The sequence below is a fragment of the Palaemon carinicauda genome, chromosome 39, assembly GCF_036898095.1.
Source record: "Palaemon carinicauda isolate YSFRI2023 chromosome 39, ASM3689809v2, whole genome shotgun sequence".
NCBI lineage: Eukaryota > Metazoa > Arthropoda > Malacostraca > Decapoda > Palaemonidae > Palaemon > Palaemon carinicauda.
In genome coordinates, this window is record NC_090763.1 from 61,861,168 (window position 1) to 61,881,433 (window position 20,266).

The following is a 20,266-nucleotide window of genomic DNA, read 5'->3' on the forward strand; positions in this document are numbered from 1 at the left end:
CAACTGTGGTTATAGCTTAGCTAATAATAATATTAATAATAATAATAATAATAATGATAATAATATGAAGAAGAAGAAGAAGGAGAAGAAGAAGACGAAGACCTTTCGCGAGACCTCTATATGGTGTACATTTATTTTTCACAAACTATGTTTCACTTGGAATCCTTAAATGGGCATTTCATGTTTTACTCAACTTTTGCAAGTCCTGTTGATATTGATAATGATAGTTACCTCAATCCAGGAAGACAATTGCTTCCTATTTATCCCGCTTTTATTAAAATCTCTGAGTATGGAACTCTTGTCGCTCAACGTCTCAGAGAACTGTAGGCCTACTTTGGAGAATGAACATAACTTTAATAGTAAATCAAACACCACAATTCTAGCTGACAGTCTAAACTAGATTAAATTCCGGCATAAAATTGTCTTCGTTGATGTTTTATGAATGATTAAGAGCAAAGCTTTACGAGAATGGATGATTTCGAATCACTACATTTGTGCCATGATTGTCGATTAGTCTTACGACTTATTTCTTGTTTTTTTTTTAACTTATTTGCCTTTATGTTAATTTTTATATTCATCTGAACTGTTTTGACCACATTTGTTTCATTTCTGCCCACTTTGAAAGAGTTCCCCCTTCCCCTACGAAAGTAATAATAGAGTCTGCGCCTGCGCTTTTCACTTGTCACCGAACCAAAACATGGCCGTCTCTCGCTTTGTTTACATCTGACCAATACCCCGAGTCCCCTGAGTCATCTTCCACGTTATTACTCAAGATAATGGCTTTGTAAGGTACGATGCAAGTTGCTATTCATTGTGAAACTCAATCACGTGCTTAGCAGTAGTTATACGGTGGTTTTTAGCAGTGGCAAGGAAAGTGTCAGACCCGACGAAGGTCTGAATTATGAGCTGTGGCTGTGGGTTAACCCTTGTGTGATCATATTTCACCGATAAACATAACTTATAAAATGCAATGTTGTTGTTTCGTGTATGTAGCTGATACATGCGGCAACAATCTTTGTAAGGTAGAAGATTTAGATAAGCTAACTTCATTAATTTACTTCTTTTTAAGGTAATATTAAGCTTCTTTAATTTCTCCCCCGTTGCATGAACTGTGTTTTTCCAATAGATTATCTAGTGTTTCACGTATTTCAGGTAATTTCTTTCAGCAAACTATTCATACTTCCTCTTCCATAGTCCTCCAGAGGTATATATAACAGTAATGGGGTTTTTATTAGCCGGAAACTCTCCCCCAAAACATTAAATCTGTTTGAAAAGGCAGATATGTATAAAACAATATTACCAGTTGGAAAAATACAGGGTAATATTTGTATAAGAGAGAAAATTACAAGGATTTATTCTACTCAGAGTTTACCTAACCTAACCTGACCTAGGAGACATTATGTAATGACGGACTGACCTCCCTTCACATAGAACCCCACCTAACCTAACCTACAAGCCATGTCCTTACCTACTTGCCTAATGGTCCTGACCTAACCTAATCTAGTACATCAGTCTGTACCTGACCTAACCTAATCTACTACATCAGTCTGTACCTGACCTAACCTAATCTAGTACATCAGTCTGTACCTGACCTAACCTAATCTACTACATCAGTCCATACCTGATCAGGATGCTTTGCCCCCCTATCCTTACTAAAGGGACAGAAGTCATAGAAAATGTAATGATAGCATTCTAACCTAACCTGTCTATGTATGCTGGGTCCATACCTTACCTGGCCTAGAGTACCTTTTATCATAAAAACCACAGAAATTTACCCTTTGCACATCATAACCCACCTGATACACTTAAGCTCCATGTTCCATTACATTGGATTCCCACCTCACACAGAGGAGATAACCCTTTCTCCCTTTTACCATTGGAAAAGCTTTTGTATTCTTTATAAAGTTTGGGAAGTAGGACTTTAGGGCAGACGTTTGTTTATATCCAAGGAATTCATGGTATTCTATGATTAACTAAGTTTTCTTTTGACCGTCTGGTGATTTATTAATTGAAGGAATTGGTACTTAAAATGAATATAGAGTAGCTTAAGGTCTTGACTTAATGTACAGTTGCATAGTACACTATCTGAAACCTTTAAGATTAAAAATTATCGAAGTCTTTTCATAATGACGGACAGGACCTACTGTGTGCAAAGAACACTACCTTACCTAAACTTCCTCACCTAGCCTAATCTACAAGACGTGTCTTTACTTACCTAATAAGGGGCAACGCCCCCTGTGACCCATCTTGGAGTGTTGCTTTCCCAGTGAGAGGATTGAAAATAAGGGAGTTATCTAGCATGGTCATCATCATACATAGACCCCAAGTCATCACCACTGTACTCCTTGCCAGTTTTTTTTTTAATAAAAGGCAACCATTGTTAATTTGAACATATCTACTAGTCCATCCATATACCAAGCCACTTCCCCCAATTTTTGGGCTGGCCGACATAAAAAAAAGGGGACCTATTCTCTCTACGCTCCTCCCAGCCCGACGAGGGACTCAATCAAGTTTGGCTGGTACTGCTAGGGTGCCACAGCCCACCCTCCCCCATTATCCACCACAGATGAAGCTTCATAAGCTGAATCCCCTACTGCTGCTACCTCCGTGGTCATCCTAGGCGACCGGAGGAAGCAGCAAGGCCTACCGGAACTGCGTTACAAACGCTTGCCATTCATTCCTATTTTTAGCACGCTCTCTTGCCTTTCTCACATCTAGCCTCCTATCACCCAGAGCTATCTTTACTATATCCATGCACCCAAACCTTGGCCTTCCTCTTGTACTTCTCCCATCAACTCTTGCATTCATCACCATCTTTAGCAGACAGCCATTTTCCATTCTCTCAACATGGCCAAACCACCTCAACACATTCATATCCACTGTAGCTGTTAAATCATTTTTGTTCCGTAACTGGAATACAAACCACATTAATTAATAGGGGTATTATTTTCGGCGTAGCTGAAATGACGAGCCATTAAGTTTTAACGAGGGTTAACTACCCACACCGCTTGTTAGCGGGGGTAGGGGAGGGTAGCTTGCTACCGCACCCCCTCACACACCTATGATTAAGGTCACTTTGCTTTCGGTTCGGATGGTGAACGGACGTTGCCGCTCTTCATCCTCGTTGAATATTGGCAGCCATTAATGACTTTTGTTTTTTCCTCTTCTCTTAGTGTGTGTGTGTGTGAAGTTGACTTCTGCGACCATGCGCACCTGCCCTGGACTCATCGGCCGCCCTTGTGGGACATATATGTCGGCGGTGGAAACTGATCCTCACACCCTATATCCTTCATGCAGAGGTCAACGGTGTGATAGTGTTACTAAGTTCAATGAGTGTAGGGAATGGTCTTCTTCCCAGTGGGAGAGGTTTGCGCGATGGTGGAAGAAGAAGTCTAACCGGGATATTTCTCCTTCAAATGTTTCTTTGAAGGAAGAAAAACCCAAGGCCTCTTCTTCCATCTCCCGACCCTTCTCCGAAGCTCCTACTCGTTCGGTCTCTTACGAGAGACCGTCAAGTAGTAGCGTAGACCAAGTTATTATCGGCCAGCTCCGGTTCTCGAGAGATGATGTTGCTTCCCCCAGCAAAGCAGCCCCACCTCTCCCCCCGGGTGAAGCCTTGTCACTAACTCCCCTCTTACAAATTTGGTCTTCCTTGGGGCTTACGGGTCCGCCCTCCAAGGAAGCCTTGCTGCAGTTCATCCGCATGGGTGCTTCTGTTAAACAGTCACCGTCAGAGGTAGATCCCCTGACCCTTGTCGACATTGTTGTGTCAGAGGTGTCTCATGTGGTTTCATCCATCTCCTCTCCCACTCCAGACTCTACTGCGGTTGCTGCCAACTTAGTTTCCCCCGTTCCTGATCATCCTCCGAGGGGGAAACTAAGTTCAACGTCTGTCTCTCCTGCAAGTGTTTCTCACCCTCAGGGGAGTTAACTTATAGAGACTCCTCTTCGGAGGACTGCTGTGGCGCACGGTCAGCTTGCTGATCCAACGGACCCCAGAGGGCGCATCTGTCGGAAGGCACGCCTTGCTCTTTGCCTTAGAGGTTTCCCTTCACCAGTGGAGAGGAGGCGCCTCTTTGGTTCATCATCATCGCTTCAGTCCCCTGCAGAGGAGCCTCCACTGCATTCAGACCTTCATACATCAATCATCACTGCTCCTGCAGCCAGTCTTGTGACTTCGATCCTGGACCTCTCTGCCGATCCTTTGCGATCCCCCTTGGTGGATGGTCACCCTTACAAAGGGCACGCCGACCATCCATCCTCCAGACCTGCCGACCTACCATCACCATTCCTGTCATTGGTAGAGCCTACTGTAGCTCTACCAAAGTGCGCAGCTGCGCGCCATCACCCTGCAGCTCGCAATCCGACAGACCTTCAGCGCTCACCAGCAGCTTGTTAGACTGCTCGTTATTCTACAGCGCTGCGGCACACCCCTTCACCTGCTCGCCCTCACAAAAGGCAGCAAACTCATGCGCCTGCGAGCCAACGTTCGCCTGCACGTAAGCGCTCTCCTGCGCACCCTGCGCTCACACGTCCAGGGTCGCCAGCGCCCTTTTGCGCCTACGCGCCCTGCGCGCCAATGCTTTCCCATGCGTTAGCACACTCCTGTGCGCCCTTACTCTCCTACGCGCCAGCACTCTTCTGCGTGCCAGCCTGTGCACCATTCATCACCCGCGCCCCATTATTCTCCGGTGCACAAGAACACTGTAGGTGAGACAGCAATCACATTGCAGGCCTCATCTACGCGGCAACTCTCCTGGACATTTGCGCTCACCTGCACGCCAAATATCTCCCGCACGCACGCACAGAGACATGCGCGCGCCACCACGTGCCCGCGCGCCAATACAGGGTACTCTCCTGCGCGCCAGTGTTCTCCCGCGCGCAAGCACGCACACCAACAGGCACGGGAGCAGGATCTACACCCGGCAAGGTCGCCGTTGCCTCAGTCCCCTCCTCTCAAATGCATTCCAGCGCGGCCTGGGGGAGAAGGGAAACAAACGCAAGCTGAGGGGTTCAGGATCCCTAAACTGCCTTCTAAGGTGGACCCACCCATTACAGTGACTCCTCATAGGGAATCTTCAGTCCCTTTCCCTTCAGGGGATCTGTCTGACAGTGTATCCGTCAGTCAGCAGCCTTGGTTCAGTGCCTTAGTCAGAGCCGTAACACAGGCTTTCAAGCCAGTCCTGTCTAACCGATTATCAGAGCAACCTATAGCTCCGGACTTAAGACACGGAACCATGGCTACCTCTACCCCTTTGAAAAGGAAAAGAGGAATTTCTGACGCGGTCACTTCCACGAGGGTGAAGCTGACTCCGTGCAGTCCATCAAGGCAAGTTCTTTCAATTTCTCAGGGGTACTCTCCCTCCCAGTCGGACGAAGACCATCCGTCACCAAGGGAACCGCGCGAGGAGAGAGACTCTTCCATCGCACCAATGGAGGAAACTTCTCTTCATGCGGAGAGTTCCCCGCAATCTGAGACCAGGAGAGACATGACACACAGGCCTTCGATGTTGGAGTCTTATCTCCTTCCTCAGAAGGAGTCCTAAGACTCCAAAACTCTACCACAGTCCTCCATTAGGGCTAGAACGGAGACTGCCAGCCACTCTAGGAATGTCCGTGACTCACCCTAAGAAGAGCTCTTGGGGATAGAAGGAGACTTCGCTGCGAGTCCTACATCAGGAGGAGACCAACAAGAATCAGAACATGCATTTTGGCAGGTTCTGACTCTTAATGAGGGTTCTCAATGGGTTTTCCGACCCGGAGATATACCCTCGAGAAGGCAAAGACACGGTCTTAGACTGCGTCTTTGGTACTCAGAAACCCTCCAAGACCAGTGCAGATCTGCCCTGGTCTCAAGGGTTGAAGAGTACCAGAGACAAGATCTCCCAACAGTTCTCCGAGTTTGCCTCCTCTAACCGTGGCGGCGCTACGAACAAGCTCCTCCCACCTCCTCGCGTACAGCAAAGGAGATACTTTGAGATCCTGGAGGAACCCAATTCAGCTCTTCCTCTTCACTACTCTCTGGAAGAGCTAACCAGGGGAGTCCCTCTTGAGAGACTCTCCAGCCGGCAGGTCTCGTTCTCGGCAACCGAGGTCCTTAACCAGGAAAAGGTCACCAAGGATGCGATACAAACTACTCCGTGGTAGGACTTCAGGTATCCTGATACGATCCAAGGATTTTTCCTAGGAGCGTACCAGGAAAGCAATGGAGGCCTTCTTACTCTCAGGCACTCGCACGATCGAGTTTCTTGCCCACCAAGTCTCGAACTTGTGGGGAAACACTATCTTGAAACGTCGAGATGCAGTGTCTGAGAGGTTCCACCAACAGGTCCCAAGCGTCAAGATAAATAGGCTCAGACATTCCTCCCTAGAGGGGGCCCATCTGTTTGAGCCTAAGGACGTGGAACTTGATGCTGAGAGGTGGAGGAAGTCTCATCGAGACTCCCTCTTCCATAGGGCTTTAACAACTAAGCCCTATAAACCTCTAACAACCCAACAGTCCCGTCCAACCAAGACCGCGACGACGAAAATAGCAGCGAAGACAGTGGTGTCTAAGCCCTTTCCTGTCAAGGACAGGAAAGTCAAAAAGTCCTCCAGGGGAGGAAAGAATCCTAGAGGGAGCAGCCGAGGCCGCAAACGCTAGGATTGGCACTCCCCCTGTGTTTCCACCAGTGGGAGGATGCCTACAAAGTTGCTCAGACAGGTGGAAGCAACTCGGGGCCGATTCCTGGACAATGTCCGTGATCCGTCTAGGATATCACATCCCGTTCATAACATCTCTACCTCCCTTGACCAGGAATCCAGTGTCATTAGACTCCTTTGCCATGGGATCGGCAAGGGGGCAAGCCCTTCAGGCAGAAGTCCAGACCCTGTTGAAGAAGGGCACTCTCCAAGAGGTCCTGGATGGGCCCCCAGGCTTCTTCAGTCGACTCTTTCTTGTAAGAAAGTCGTCTAGAGGCTGAAGACCAGTCATCGACCTCTCAGCCGCCCTGAACAAGTTTGTCAAACAAACTCCATTCAGCATGGAGACAGCAGACACGGTCAGACTAGCAGTAAGACCTCAAGACTTCATGTGTACACTGGACCTAAAGGACGCGTATTTCCAGATCCCAGTCCATCCGTCTTCAAGGAAGTACTTAAGATTCATCCTAGACAACAGAAAGTACTAGTTCAAGGTGCTGTGCATCGGTCTTTCCACAGCACCCTAAGTTTTCACCAGAGTGTTTGCCCTAGTGTCATCTTGGGCACACAGGATTGGCATCCGTCTCCTCCGTTATCTGGACGACTGGCTAATCCTAGCAGACTCGGTGTCGACCCTTCTTCAAACTTCTGAGACTTTGCCAGGATTTGGGGTCATGGTAAATCTCAAGAAGTCTTATCTGCTTCCTACACAGAGACTGGTATACTTAGGCATGATCATAGACACCAATCTCCTCAAAGTCTTCCCATCAGACGACAGGATAACAAGGCTGAGAAAGGTTGCAAGACCTACACTCAGACGAGAAGAACTTCCAGCCCAAACTTGGTTACGTCTCCTCGATCACCTTTCATTGCTGGCCCGTCTAGTTCCCAATGGTCGCCTCAGGATGAGATCCCTCCAGTGGCAACTCAAGTCCCGGTGGAATTAAGCTCACGATTCCCGGATATCCAGAATCCCATGGGATCAGCGGAACTGACAGACTTCCAGTGGTGGGTGACACGAGAATCTATGAAAGGGAGTGGACCTTCTCGTCCTCCCCCCCGGATTTGATGCTGTTCTCAGACTCTTCAAAAAAAAAAAAAAGGGTGGGGGTGCCCACGTGCTGCACCACACGACCTCAGGCCTCTGGTCAGAGTCCGAAAAGTACCTCCACATAATCTCCTAGAGATGAAGGCTGTCTTTCTGGCCTTTCAACAGTTCCTGGCAGGCTACTCAGAGGTGGTGATGAGCGACAACACCACATTAGTGGCTTACATCAACAAGCAAGGAGGTACTTTTTCGCAGCAGCTATCCCATCTAGCAGTAGAAATACTGAGATGGGCCGAAATCCACTCGATACCACTATCGGCACGCTTCAATCGGGGCAAAAGGAATGTGCTCACCTATAACCTGAGCAGAGCATCTCGGATAGTGAGTACCGAGTGGTCTTTGGATCATCTAGTAGCCAACAAAGTCCCGACTTTGTGGGGTTTTCCGACTGTGGACCTCTTTGCAACGGCCCTGAACTTCAGGCTCCCGATGTATTGTTCCCCAGTCCCAGACCCCAAGGCTCTCTGGCAAGATGCTTTCCGGCAACGGTGGGACAACATCGACGTTTACGCCTTTCCCCCCTATGAGGAGGGTGCTCAACAAGACCAGAACATCGGTCAATCTTTCAATGACTCTCATAGCTCCGCTATGGCATCACGCGGAATGGTTCCCGGACCTTCTGCAACTCCTAACGAAGCTACCGAGAGAACTCTCTCCACGGCACAATCTGCTCAAACAACCACATGCCAACATCTTCCACAAAGCTGTAGCTTCGCTACGACTTCACCCCTGGAGACTATCCAGCATCTCCTCTCTGAGAGAGGATTTTCGCAGCAAGTTGCTGTCAGGATGTCTGGACATCTGCGAAAGTCATCCGCAGCAGTCTACCAGGCAAAGTGGAAAGTCTTCTGTGGTTGGTGTCGTGCAAGGCATTTCTCTCCACTCGATGCCACTATTCCAACAATAGCGGAGTTCCTCGTGTATTTGCGGGAAGAAATGCGCCTTTCAGTCTCGGCAGTGAAAGGCTATCGCTCAGCCTTAAGTCTAGCTTTCAGGCTGAAAGGAATGGACATTTCTTCATCGCCAGAACTTTCTCTACTCATTCGTAGTTATGAACTTACCTGCCCTCAGTCGGAAGTGAGACCTCCTCCATGGAACGTGGTTCGAGTTCTCAGGTCTCTTAAGAGACCTCCCTATGAACCATTACGCCAGGCATCAGATCGCCACCTAACCTGGAAGACGGTGTTCCTACTAGCTTTGGCTTTGGCCAAGTGTGTTAGCGAACTTCTTGGTCTCTCGTATGACATCGCCCATTCAAGGGGATGGGGTAGGTATCGTTCAGCTTCGTCCCTGAGTTTATTGCTAAGACTCAGAATCCTGGAGTAGCGGATCCTCGGTTTGACTCCTTCCGGATTTCTAGTCTCCGTTCTGTAACAGATGACCCAGACCATCTCTTACTATGCCCAGTAAGAAGTTTGAGGCTATACCTTAAAAGAACAGCTGCAGTCCGTCCTCATGTGCCAGCGTTATTTATTAGCACAGGGAGGACGAAGAGGAGGGTCACCAAAAACACCATCTCTGCATGGATTCGCAGGGTAATTCATCTGGCCTTGAATCCAGATCCTGGTCCGTTACGTCGCCCTAGAGCACATGATGTCAGGGGCATAGCTATGTCCCTGGCCTTCAAAAGAAATTTCTCTGTGAAGTAGGTCCTGCAAGCGGGGCTGTGGAAGCATCAGACAACGTTCACAGCCCATTACCTGCAAGACGTGACCCACAGGAGGCTCGATACGTTCTCTATCGGCCCTGTGGTGGCTGGACAACAGCTGGTTTAAAACCTCAAGCTCCTTATTGGACAAGTAGCAGAAGGTTGAGGGCATTGTTACCCAGTTTTAGTCTGCATGAATGAAAAGGTTTGACTGGCCCTTATTCTTTTCTTCATCATCCCCTCTCTTGGGGAAAGCAGCATCCTGGGTTTTCTGCATAGCTGACCTCAAACCACTGCAGGTAAACCATGCTCCCTTATTTTCCTAGTACTGTATTAAGTTAATACTGTTACGTCCCCATACCTTGACAAGGTGGTATTGGGAAAGTCCTAGTCTACAAGTTTCCATCTGAAGAACTTCAGAACAACTTCCTAGGACGAGTCCCACTTCTTCATACCTTCACACACAGCTTGTGTAGGCCGCAGTCCTTGCGTGGCAAGGTTCTAGCGAGGTGCAGGGACTCCTTATTTCTTGGGTGCTGACACACTCAAATAACGAGTCCCCGGGCAAAACCAAAAGCCAGTACTGTACTGGCTGGGACGTCCACCCTTCCTAATGGGTGAGTCACCCCTATTAAATAGCGTGGTTTGTAACCCAGTTACGGAACAAATGACAAATTTGTAGATAATTTGTATTTGGTGCTACTATAGTGTGAGGTCTACCGCCATATGACGCCTACCCAGGTAGAGGGTGAGGTCTACCGCGTGACCAGCGTCCCAGAGCCCCGCACCTAACCATAAAAAAACGTGACCTGTCCACGTGAACAGCCCATATAAAAGGAAGCAAATGGAGCTCCTAAATCTTGCTACTGGTCGACCAAGGGAATGGCCCATGCCAACGAGAACTATTGGCTATAATCTACAGTAAGCAAACAAGCATACTCCTACATAAGGACGCTAAAACGATGATTCTGTTGGTCGTCAGCTGTTCCAGTCTCATCTTGATCATTTTTTGCCGGAAGGAGATGAGAAGAAATTCCAATGACCTATTTGTGTCATTCTTAGAATATGTACGAAGTGTGTATCGCTAGGATAAATGTACGGAAATATGTGATAACATGTTTGATGTACGAAGAGTGTATCGCTAGAATAAATGTATGGAAATATATGATATGTTTATTTTTACTTTTATTCATTTTTTTTAATGTAATTAGAAATCCAATTAACTATTTCAGGTATTTCTAAGATATGTTTAAATTAAGTGTTTGTTGCTTAAACAAATGTATGAAATGTGTTTTATCTATGAGGGACGGATAAATCAACAGTAGACCTCACGCTATAGTACTAACGGGAGGTAGATCTCACGCTATAGTGTGGTAGACCTCACACTATAGTAGCACCTTGTATTTTTCCTAACTATACAAACCTTAGCTATTTAAGCAAACTTACCTGCCAGCTCTATCCCCCTTGAAGTCCTACCTCCCAGCAAAGTGAGTTCAAGCACGTGTGTGTGTTAGGGAGGGGGGTAGCAAGCTACCCTCCTCTACTCCCGCTAACTAGCGGTGTGGGTAGTAAACCCTTGTTGAATTTTAATGGCTCGTCATTTCAGCTACGCCGAAAGTAATACCCCTATTAAATAGCTAAGGTTTGTATACAGTGATACCTCGGTACTCGACCATAATCCGTTCGAGATCCGTGTTCGACCTCCGATTTGTTCGAGTACCGAATTTTTTTTCCCCATAAGAAATAATGGTATATATTCTATTCCGTTCCCAAGCACTCGAACAGGCCCAAAATATTAATAAAACGTGTACCTAAACAACAATAATTATCTAAATGTGTATGAAATTGGTCAGAAAATCCTATAAAACAATTTTAAACCATTTACTGTACTAAAATAAAACAATTTTAAACCATTTTCTGTACTGTAGTGAACATACCTTTGAGCAGCGGTTCGATGGCATACAGGGATGGATGTGGAGAGGATGGAAGGGGGAGGTTACTGCTTGGAAGGAGAGTCCCCTTCCATGATGTGGCGGGGTAGTTCTCCTTCAGGAGTTGTTTCTCTCTCCAATGAAAGGGTGGGCAGATCTATTTCAGGGGTTTCTTCTCTTCTTTGTCTCTTCTTTGGAGGAGAAACAGGCTTTGATGTAGCAGCTTTCTTTTCTTTTGTGAAAAACTGGTCTATTGTTAATTGTTTCTTCCTCCTCTGCAGTATTCTTCGAAAATGATACATGACACTATCATTAAACATATGCACTGCCCGGTTTGCTACTGCAATTTCTGGGTGGTATTTTTCAGCAAAAGCCTGCACATCTGCCCACTTGGAACAAATTTCATTGATGAGAGAACTTGGAACATCCTCCCTTACCTCATCCTCTTCTGAAGATTCCTGCTCCACAATCAGATCCTGCTGCTGTTGTTGTTGCAGGTGCAACAATTCCTCCACAGTCAACTCGGTAGAATGGCTTTCTACAAGCTCATCAATATCATCCTTGTCGACCTCAAGCCCCAAACTCCTGCCCATGACAACAATTTCCTCAACGACATCAGTGTCATCAGAAATTACAGGGGTAGCAGTGCTTGGACCCGCCTCTGGTTGGAAACCTTCAAACTCCCTCTCTGTGACACATGATGGCCACAGCTTACGCCAGGCAGAGTTCAATGTCCTATAGGTCACACCTCGCCAAGCTTGGTCAATCATGTTAACAGAGTTGAGGATGCTGAAGTGTTCCTTCCAGAATTCCTTTAGGGTCAACTTCGTGTCACTGGTCACTTCAAAACACTTTCTGAAAAGGGCCTTGGTATAGAGTTTTTTGAAGTTTGAAATGACCTGTTGGTCCATGGGCTGGAGTATGGGAGTAGTATTGGGGGGCAAGAATTTGATTTTGATAAAGCTGTATTCTTCTTTCAAGTCATCCTCGAGACCTGGAGGATGTGCAGGAGCATTGTCCATAACCAGAAGACATTTCATTGGCAAGCTCTTTTCAATGAGGTAAGCCTTAACCTGGGGGGCAAACACTTCGTTTATCCACTCAGTAAAGAATTGTCTTGTGACCCAAGATTTAGTGTTCGAGCGCCACATAACTGGTAGTGCACTTTTACAAATATTATTTCGTTTGAACACCCGGGGGTTGTCCGAGTGGTACACTAACAAGGGTTTGATCTTGCAATCGCCACTTGCATTTGCACACAGCAACAATGTTAGCCTATCTTTCATTGGCTTGTGACCTGGCATCTTCGTCTCGTCCTTGGTAATGTACGTATTGGCTGGCATTTTCTTCCAAAATAACCCAGTCTCATCACAATTAAAGACTTGTTGTGCGATCAAATTTTGTTCATTTATGTACCGATCGAATTCCCCCACGTATTTATCGGCTGCAATTTGATCCGAACTAGCTGCCTCCCCATGCCTAGTAACACGATGAATACCTGTTCTATTACGAAACTTTTCAAACCAACCCCTGCTCGCTTTAAATGTAAATGAATCACTTTCACTGGTACTCGGACTTTTCTTCACTAATTCTTCATAGATATGCAACGCTTTTTCACAAATGAACGCTTCACTAACACTTTCCCCGGCCAACTGTTTTTCTTTAATAAATATTAAAAGCAACTTTTCCATCTCCTCAATCACTTGTGGCCTTTGCTTAGTTACCGCCGTAACTCCCGTTGCAACATTCGCCTTCTTAATCATTTCTTTATGCTTTAAAAACGTAGAAATGGTCGACTTCGCCATTCCGTATTCTACCGCTAAATCGGACACTCGTACACCATTCTCATATTTCGCTATAATTTCCTTCTTCAACTCGATCGTTGTTCGCACTGTTTTCCTCTTCTCCTTCCCCTTAACACTCATTACTTTCTTGGGACTCATTATGAAAGCTAAAAAAGCAATTAAAAGCACTGAAAATCACTAAATCACAACGAATGCTGATCGCGCGTTGTCTGAGTGACGCTCTCGAGAGAACTGATGCTTCCCGAACAAGCGAGAGTGGCCGAGATGGCGCGATCATCACAAAGCCCATGCGGTCGTCACGTGTTCGGCTGGTCGAGTACCGAATTTTTGGTCGAGCACCGCAGCAAAAATTTCTCGAAAATTTTGGTCGAACTCCGAATTGTTCGAGTATAGAGTCGTTCGACTACCGAGGTATCACTGTAGTTAGGAAAAATACAAATTATCTACGAATTTGTCATTTGTTCCGTAACTGGAATACAAACCACGCTATTTAATATTTAATAGGGGTAACTCACCCATTAGGAAGGGTGGACGTCCCAGCCAGTACTGGCTTTTGGCTTTGCCCGGGGACTCGTTATTTGAGTGTGTCAGCACCAATCGAAGTTGTTTAGTGGGCTTCTTACTCAGAAGCCTTATAACCATTGACCATCCCAGTTTAAACCCATGCAAAGTCTTTTGAGACTAAGGGTCAGATAGAGGGTACCAGTATCTTTTCTTCCTTCACTGGTAAGACTTGAGAGAGGAAGGACAAGAACATGCTCTTGAAGAACTGGTCTTTCAAAGTTTTGGGGAGACCCTAGTCTTCAGAAGCAGGTTCAATGCGCTGTAGCCTCTCACAACTCGCATAGCTAAAGCTGAACCCCTCCTCATTCCCCTGTGATTCAGATCAATTTGATAATTCTGTAGGTGAGTTATTATCTCCAGCCATCCTAAAGGTTCTTGTCAGGCAGGAAGGCAATTTTGAGTCCACTGGCATGCAGGGGGCTAGTCAATGACCTTGGTGAGGCTCCCTAATCTTCTCTTAAGGGGAGGGATGTGACCATAGACGGCGGCATGACTAGAGCTTCCGTGGTCTAAACTTGCCGCTGGTTCAATTGCAAAAGTCAGTCAGCAGATATTTGTGAGTAAGGACTCCCTTAGGGTTGACTGCTCTACTAAATTGTTTCCACTACTATTTGTGAGGCAAAGAAATTACTATAATGTACTTAATGTGACCCTTCTCCTCTGCCCCCTAGACGTGGTCGTTTCATCTGTAGCCCAGGTCATGAACTCGAAGCTGTCAGTCCAGTCAGTTATATTCCTCCCATTGACGCCGCATAAATGAAGGTGTTGGGAAGGCTAAGCTTCAGGCCTCCTCCTAGATGGACCACGGGTCGGGGACGGTAGATTTTCTGGCTACCACCAAAGACCTGTCCTTACTGGCTGAGTTCTTGACACAATGTTGCTAACCAGTGGGCCAACTGGATCCTGGAGAAATGTGCCACGATGCTGTTGTCTCCAAGTTTCAGAAACAGGTGCCGAGGAGGGAGATCATACTTCTTTGTAAATCCTCCTCAAGATCCTTGTCCTTGCTTCCTCTCGAGGCTGTCAAGGCGGTGACCGAGAAGTGGAGGAAGGTGAGCCAAGACTCTCTCCTCTACAGGGCTGTTAAATCTTGGCCTACCCTCTTTGGCACAAGCTTAAGACTTCTCCAGCACTGAGACAAGACCCTAAGATCTTCAACGTTGGGCAGAGGTAATTCCAGCTTAAAAAGGGGTATCCCAAAAGGCCGCCCTTTCATGTCAAGACGGCAAGCTGGGGAGAGGGTGACCTGGCGAATATGTTTGACAGGCTGTTAGGTGTGGCTTCCTTCCCACAATACTACCAGTGCGGAGATGGGTGAGACTCGGGTGGCAAGGGTGGTAGTGCCACGGGGCAAAACCCTGTAGAGAAGGGCGCTCTCCAAGAGGTCCTCTATGGATCCTTAGGATTTTACAATCAATTTTTTCTCGTAGGAGACATCTGGAAACTAGAGACCGGTCATCAATCACTCCGTTCAAGGTGGAGACCGCAGCCATGGTCAAGCTGGCAGTAAGACCAAAGGACTTCATGAAATCATTGGACCTAAAGGATGCATACTTCCAGATCCACGTCCATCCATCCTCAAGGAGGAGGGTTTGTATTGCACAACAAGGTGTACCAATACAGGGTGCTGTGCTTTGTCTCCCTCGTTATCTAGACGACTGGCTAACCTTCGCAGACTTGGTGGAGACCCTTCTTCTCTGGTTTTGCCAAGATTTGGGGATCATGGTAAATGCGGAAAAGTCGAACTTAGAGCCAAATCAGGACATGGTATGCCAGGAAAGGAGGATAAATACCATTCAGGCGAAAATCTTCCCATTGCAAGATTCAAAGAAGTGCCACAACCCTTCCTTCAGAGTGGTTCTTTGCTGCCCCATCAGTGGCTGGCAGCACCTGTTAGATCACCTGGCTTCATTAGACCACCTGGTGCCAGACAGTCATCTTCACATACACTCACTTTAATGGTAGCTGAAGACCTTATGGTCTTAGGGCTAAGACCCTCCCAGAATGTTCATTCCAGTTGGGACAGATCAGAAGAAAGACCTGAGTTGGAGGAGTCTCGATTCCAACATTCTTAGGGACGTAGACCTTCTTTCTCTTCCCTTGTATTTAATGATCTTCACCTTTCAACATTTCCTACAACTTTTTAATGAGTGACAACATGGCTGTAGCGGTGTACTTAAACGAGCAAGGAGCTACTGTTTCATGACGGCTTTGCCAACTAGCCTTAGAAATCCTGCGTTGGACAGAGGACAATGCGATCTCGCTGTTAGCCCGTTTCATGACAGGTAAAAGCTATATAGTGGCAGACAATCTGAGCCAGAAAACTCGGATAATGTAGTTAGATCTGAGTGGTCTTAAGCTCTCAAATTGTAAACAAATTTATTATTTTGTGGGGTTCTCCAGTCATAGACCTATTTGCAACATTCCTAAACAGTGAACTTCTGGTGTACTGCTCGCTGGTACAGGGCCCACAGGTAGGATTCCCTCCAACACCCATGGGACAACATGGACGTCTATGCGTTCCCCTGTTCTGCCTCGTGAGTAAACAACACATCAGATCAGCAACCAACCTATCAGTGGCTCAGAAAGTTCCGCTATTTTCGCAGGCAGAATGGTAGCCAGACCTTCTGCTGTTGCTGGTGGAGGTTCCAAGGAAGTTACTACCCCTTCCTGACCTGTTGTGTCAACCACACTTCCAGATCAATCATAAATCAGTCGCATCCCTACGACTTCACGCCTGGAGATTATCCAGCATCTCACTCAGAGAGGGTTTTCGTAACCAGTGGAGAAACAAATGTCTGGATACCTAATGAGATTATCATCCTCAGTTTACCAAGGAAAATTGGTGATGTTTTGTCAGTGGTGTCATGGTAAGGGGCATCTCTCCTCTTGGAGCCAATATCCCTTTAATTATCAGATTTTTACTTTGCCTCCGGAGGGAAAAACTCTGCTCACTGTCGGCCATAGAAGGCTATCGCTCAGCCTGGAGTCAGGTCTTTAGACTGAAAGAAGATATTTTCTCTTCAGTGGAGTTGTCTATGGTTATATTGTACTTTGAGCAAGCTTGCCCCCAGTCGGAAGTTAGACCACCTTGGAACGTCACGGAAGTCCTGCGTTCCCTTAAGGGAGCCCCTTATAAGCCTCTGAGTCGAGTCTCTTACTGAGACTTGACTCTCAAGAGTCTTTTTACTCGCTCTGGCCTCTGCTAAGAGAGTCAGAGGAGTGAGCTACATGGTCTTTCCTACATCACTCATTTAAGGGTGTGGGGACAAATTTTCATTCAACTTTGTCTTAGAGTTCGTTATGAAGACTCAAAATCCAGCTTTTTCAGACCCCAGATTTACATCCTTTTCGATTTCTAGTGTTCGGGAAGTAACCATTGATCTTGATCAGCTGCTTTTGTGTCCTGTGAGAGTGCTAAGGCACTATCTCATATTCACAAGAGGAGTTCGCGCTAATATGAAACACCCGTTTGTTAGTATGGTTGTGGTAAAGAAAATCTCCAAGATCATGATCTCTTCTCGGATTAGGCTGGTCATTGACCGAGCTCTTAATCCCTCCCCTTTCCCAACACGGAAGGGCTCGGCCCAGAGCTCATGATGTCAGGGCTTAAGCACCTTTTTTGCATTCACAAAGAACCTATGTGACAAGTACTACAGGTGGGTGTATGGAGGTGCCAAACTACCTTTGCAGCCTACTACCTGCAAGACGTAACACAGGTCCTTAGATTTGCTCCCTCACAGAACTATTAGCTGTTGGTTGTGGACTGAGGTTACGGATTTAGTCCGGAATAAATGGAAAGAATGACTGGATTCTTTTGTTTTCATCTTATCCTCTCTTGGTGCACAGTATCTGTCTTGCCTGTCAACAGGATCTCGATTAAACTGTAGGTAAGCTCCATTTAGCTGATTAGCTAATATATCTGGTGTAATTTATCATTATGTCCATATTCTCCTAACGAGGGGTAGATAGAGTCAGGGTAAATCACAGTGTGTATATTCACAAACCTCTTTCCGGTCCTAGACGGTATTACGTTTGTTCTACAATTGATTTCCACCTGTGCCCGGGTCGTTGACCCGCTGACATTATCATGCCACTAGGTAATGAGGTGTCAAGATGTTCATCATGCATTTCCATGCTCAAAAGCAGTGATCCCTTCTGTTAATGTTCCAGCCATGGGGAGAGAGGACTTCCACCCACCGTAGGTTGAGCTGCCTATGTAATGAGGGTTCGTATTTGTGGCGTTGCTACCCACTGGTAATAATCGGACCGATTGTTAACATCTCATTAAAAGTTTTTATAGTCGTTTTCCAGCTTGCACTGTGATCTATCTCCTTTGTAAAGAACTCAGATTTGTACAGTTAGGAAAAATACAAATTACTTTCAATTTTGTCATATTTTACTGGGAATGGCTTTTTCCTAATCTCTATTCTTGGCATTTACCTCTGCAGATTATCCAATGTTTTAAGCTAAGATGTGTGACAGGTAAAAAACTGCACCACCTGTACTTTTGGAGAAGGCGATATCACTACAGTACTTTACTTGTAATTGCTCAGATTTTCCTGCTTTTAAATATGAAAATGAGAATTGGTTTAACATGCTTAGTGGGCATTAATGCAAATTTTAGGAGATTTCTCCTGTAGCAGGGAAAGAGATAGTTTTATGTTTGTCTTCAAGTTGTTATAAAAAACTAGAACTGGCAATATGCTAATGTAACTATAAACTTAAAAGTAAATTGATGATAAATTTCTAAAGAGACTCAAAACAGGTGATTCTTACAATTCTTTAATTTTGTTCTTAATCAGCTATAGTAACTTTGGAATCTATGTGAATGTTACCTGTGACATTATTACATCTTTCATGTAATTTTTAAATTAAAGATGATTTTGGTAACAATGTTGTGGCTTTTATAAGACTATTTATATGTTTAAAGTCAAGAATATTGTGTCATTTTTTTTCTCAGAGGAAGCATGCTATATGGTCCTGAATAGTGAAAGTGATTTTATTATGTGAAAATCCCTCTACAATTTATATTGTTTTTTTTTTTTCATGACACTTAATATAAACAAGAATTGAAATCTGTAATATACATTGTAGAGGTTTTGAGTTTGATTTAAATCATAAAGTATCTGTTGATAATGTTTTATTCTATTATCTGTCTTTTATTTTTTATTAAATATCTGAAAATTGATGTACAAAGGAGGTTGAAAATTTTTTTATTATTGTAATTACTATTATTATTTTTAGTATTCTTTGCTAAGCTACAACCTTAGTTGGAAAAGCAGGATGCTATAAGCCCAAGGGTTCCAACAAGGAAAATAGCCCAGTGAGGAAAGGAAAAAGTTAGTAAATTTTCTTTTGTTTTGTTTCTTACATAATATATAGAAGTTTTAAAGTTTTATTACAATTTGTTCCGTAACCGAAATACAAACCACGCTATTTACAAAGGGTTATTACTTTTAGCGTAGCTGAAATGGCGAGCCATTAGAATTTAACGAGGGTGTATTACCCCCGCGCTAGTTAGCGGGGGGGTAGGGGAGTGGTAGCTAGCTACCCCTCCTCCCCCTCACACACAGGTGAATACTCACTTTCACTTTTGGCTCGGACTGTGACAGACGTCTCTGTCTTGGTCCTCGCTTGGCAGCCATTGTCTGTTTTGTCTTTACTTAATCGCTTACTTTTCTTTTACTCAATATATATGTAAACATGTTTTCATGTTTGTATATATATTTGAGTATAGAAATAAGTAAGTTTCCTTTTCAGATGTGTGTGTGTAGTGTACGATATCTACGTGGAGGCCTCGGCAGTTAGGCCACCACGGCCTAATTTTATGGGTTGCGATCGAGTTTGACTTCGGTCTTTCTCTCTCTCTCTCTCTTGAGGTCGTTCACCCTTTTACTATGTTTTACTACGCCCTTGTAGCTTCCTTCCCGTGTGGGTGGGGTTGCTACGCCGTACATTTTGTCTCAATTAGTTTATGAATCTAATTGTAATTGTTAATTTTTCAGCTTGTAGAACGATTCCTTTCGGGGTTTTCGTTTTTTTCTTTAGTGTTCATTCATTTTTAAATTACATAATTACATAGTTACATAATTATAATTGTTATAATTCTGTTTTGGTTACAGCTCTCCTTCCGCGAGTGTAAGTGGTTGTGAGGGCACGTGCCTGTTGTGTAATTCTTGTTCCTTTTCCTCGGGATTCCTCTTCGGAGCCTTCCCGGGGGAATGAATGTGTACTAATATTATTTGTTTTATTTTTTTACAGTTACCGATCTAGTTCGTTTCTGTAATATAGCAACGGTGTGAGCTGTCTGGTTGAGTCCTGGGGATTCGGCTGTTGCTGCCTCCCCCCTTGTATTGTCGTCAGGGGCGTGTCTCCTTCTACTGGTAGTACTCCCGTGTCGACGGACAGCTCTCCAGTTCATTTTAGAACAGTCAGGAGGCTTGCCTCCTTGGGCGGATAACTTTCCTTCCGAGGGAAGTTTTTTTTTCCTGTCCAGGCTTGAGCTTTTCCTCTTTTGGGGGGTTCT

The 20,266-nt window shown here is 45.4% G+C and overlaps 1 protein-coding gene across 1 annotated transcript in view; it reads left to right on the forward strand.

Moving 5' to 3' along the window:
* Window positions 1-615: 615 nt before the first annotated feature.
* The window catches only part of LOC137630904 (uncharacterized), a 29,314-nt gene continuing 9,663 nt past the window's right edge, over window positions 616-20,266 (forward strand). Inside the window, exons 1-2 of the mRNA XM_068362441.1 lie at window positions 616-789; window positions 18,985-19,079. The gene's annotated coding sequence lies outside the window, so the exon portion shown is untranslated. The remainder of the gene's footprint in view (window positions 790-18,984; window positions 19,080-20,266) is intronic.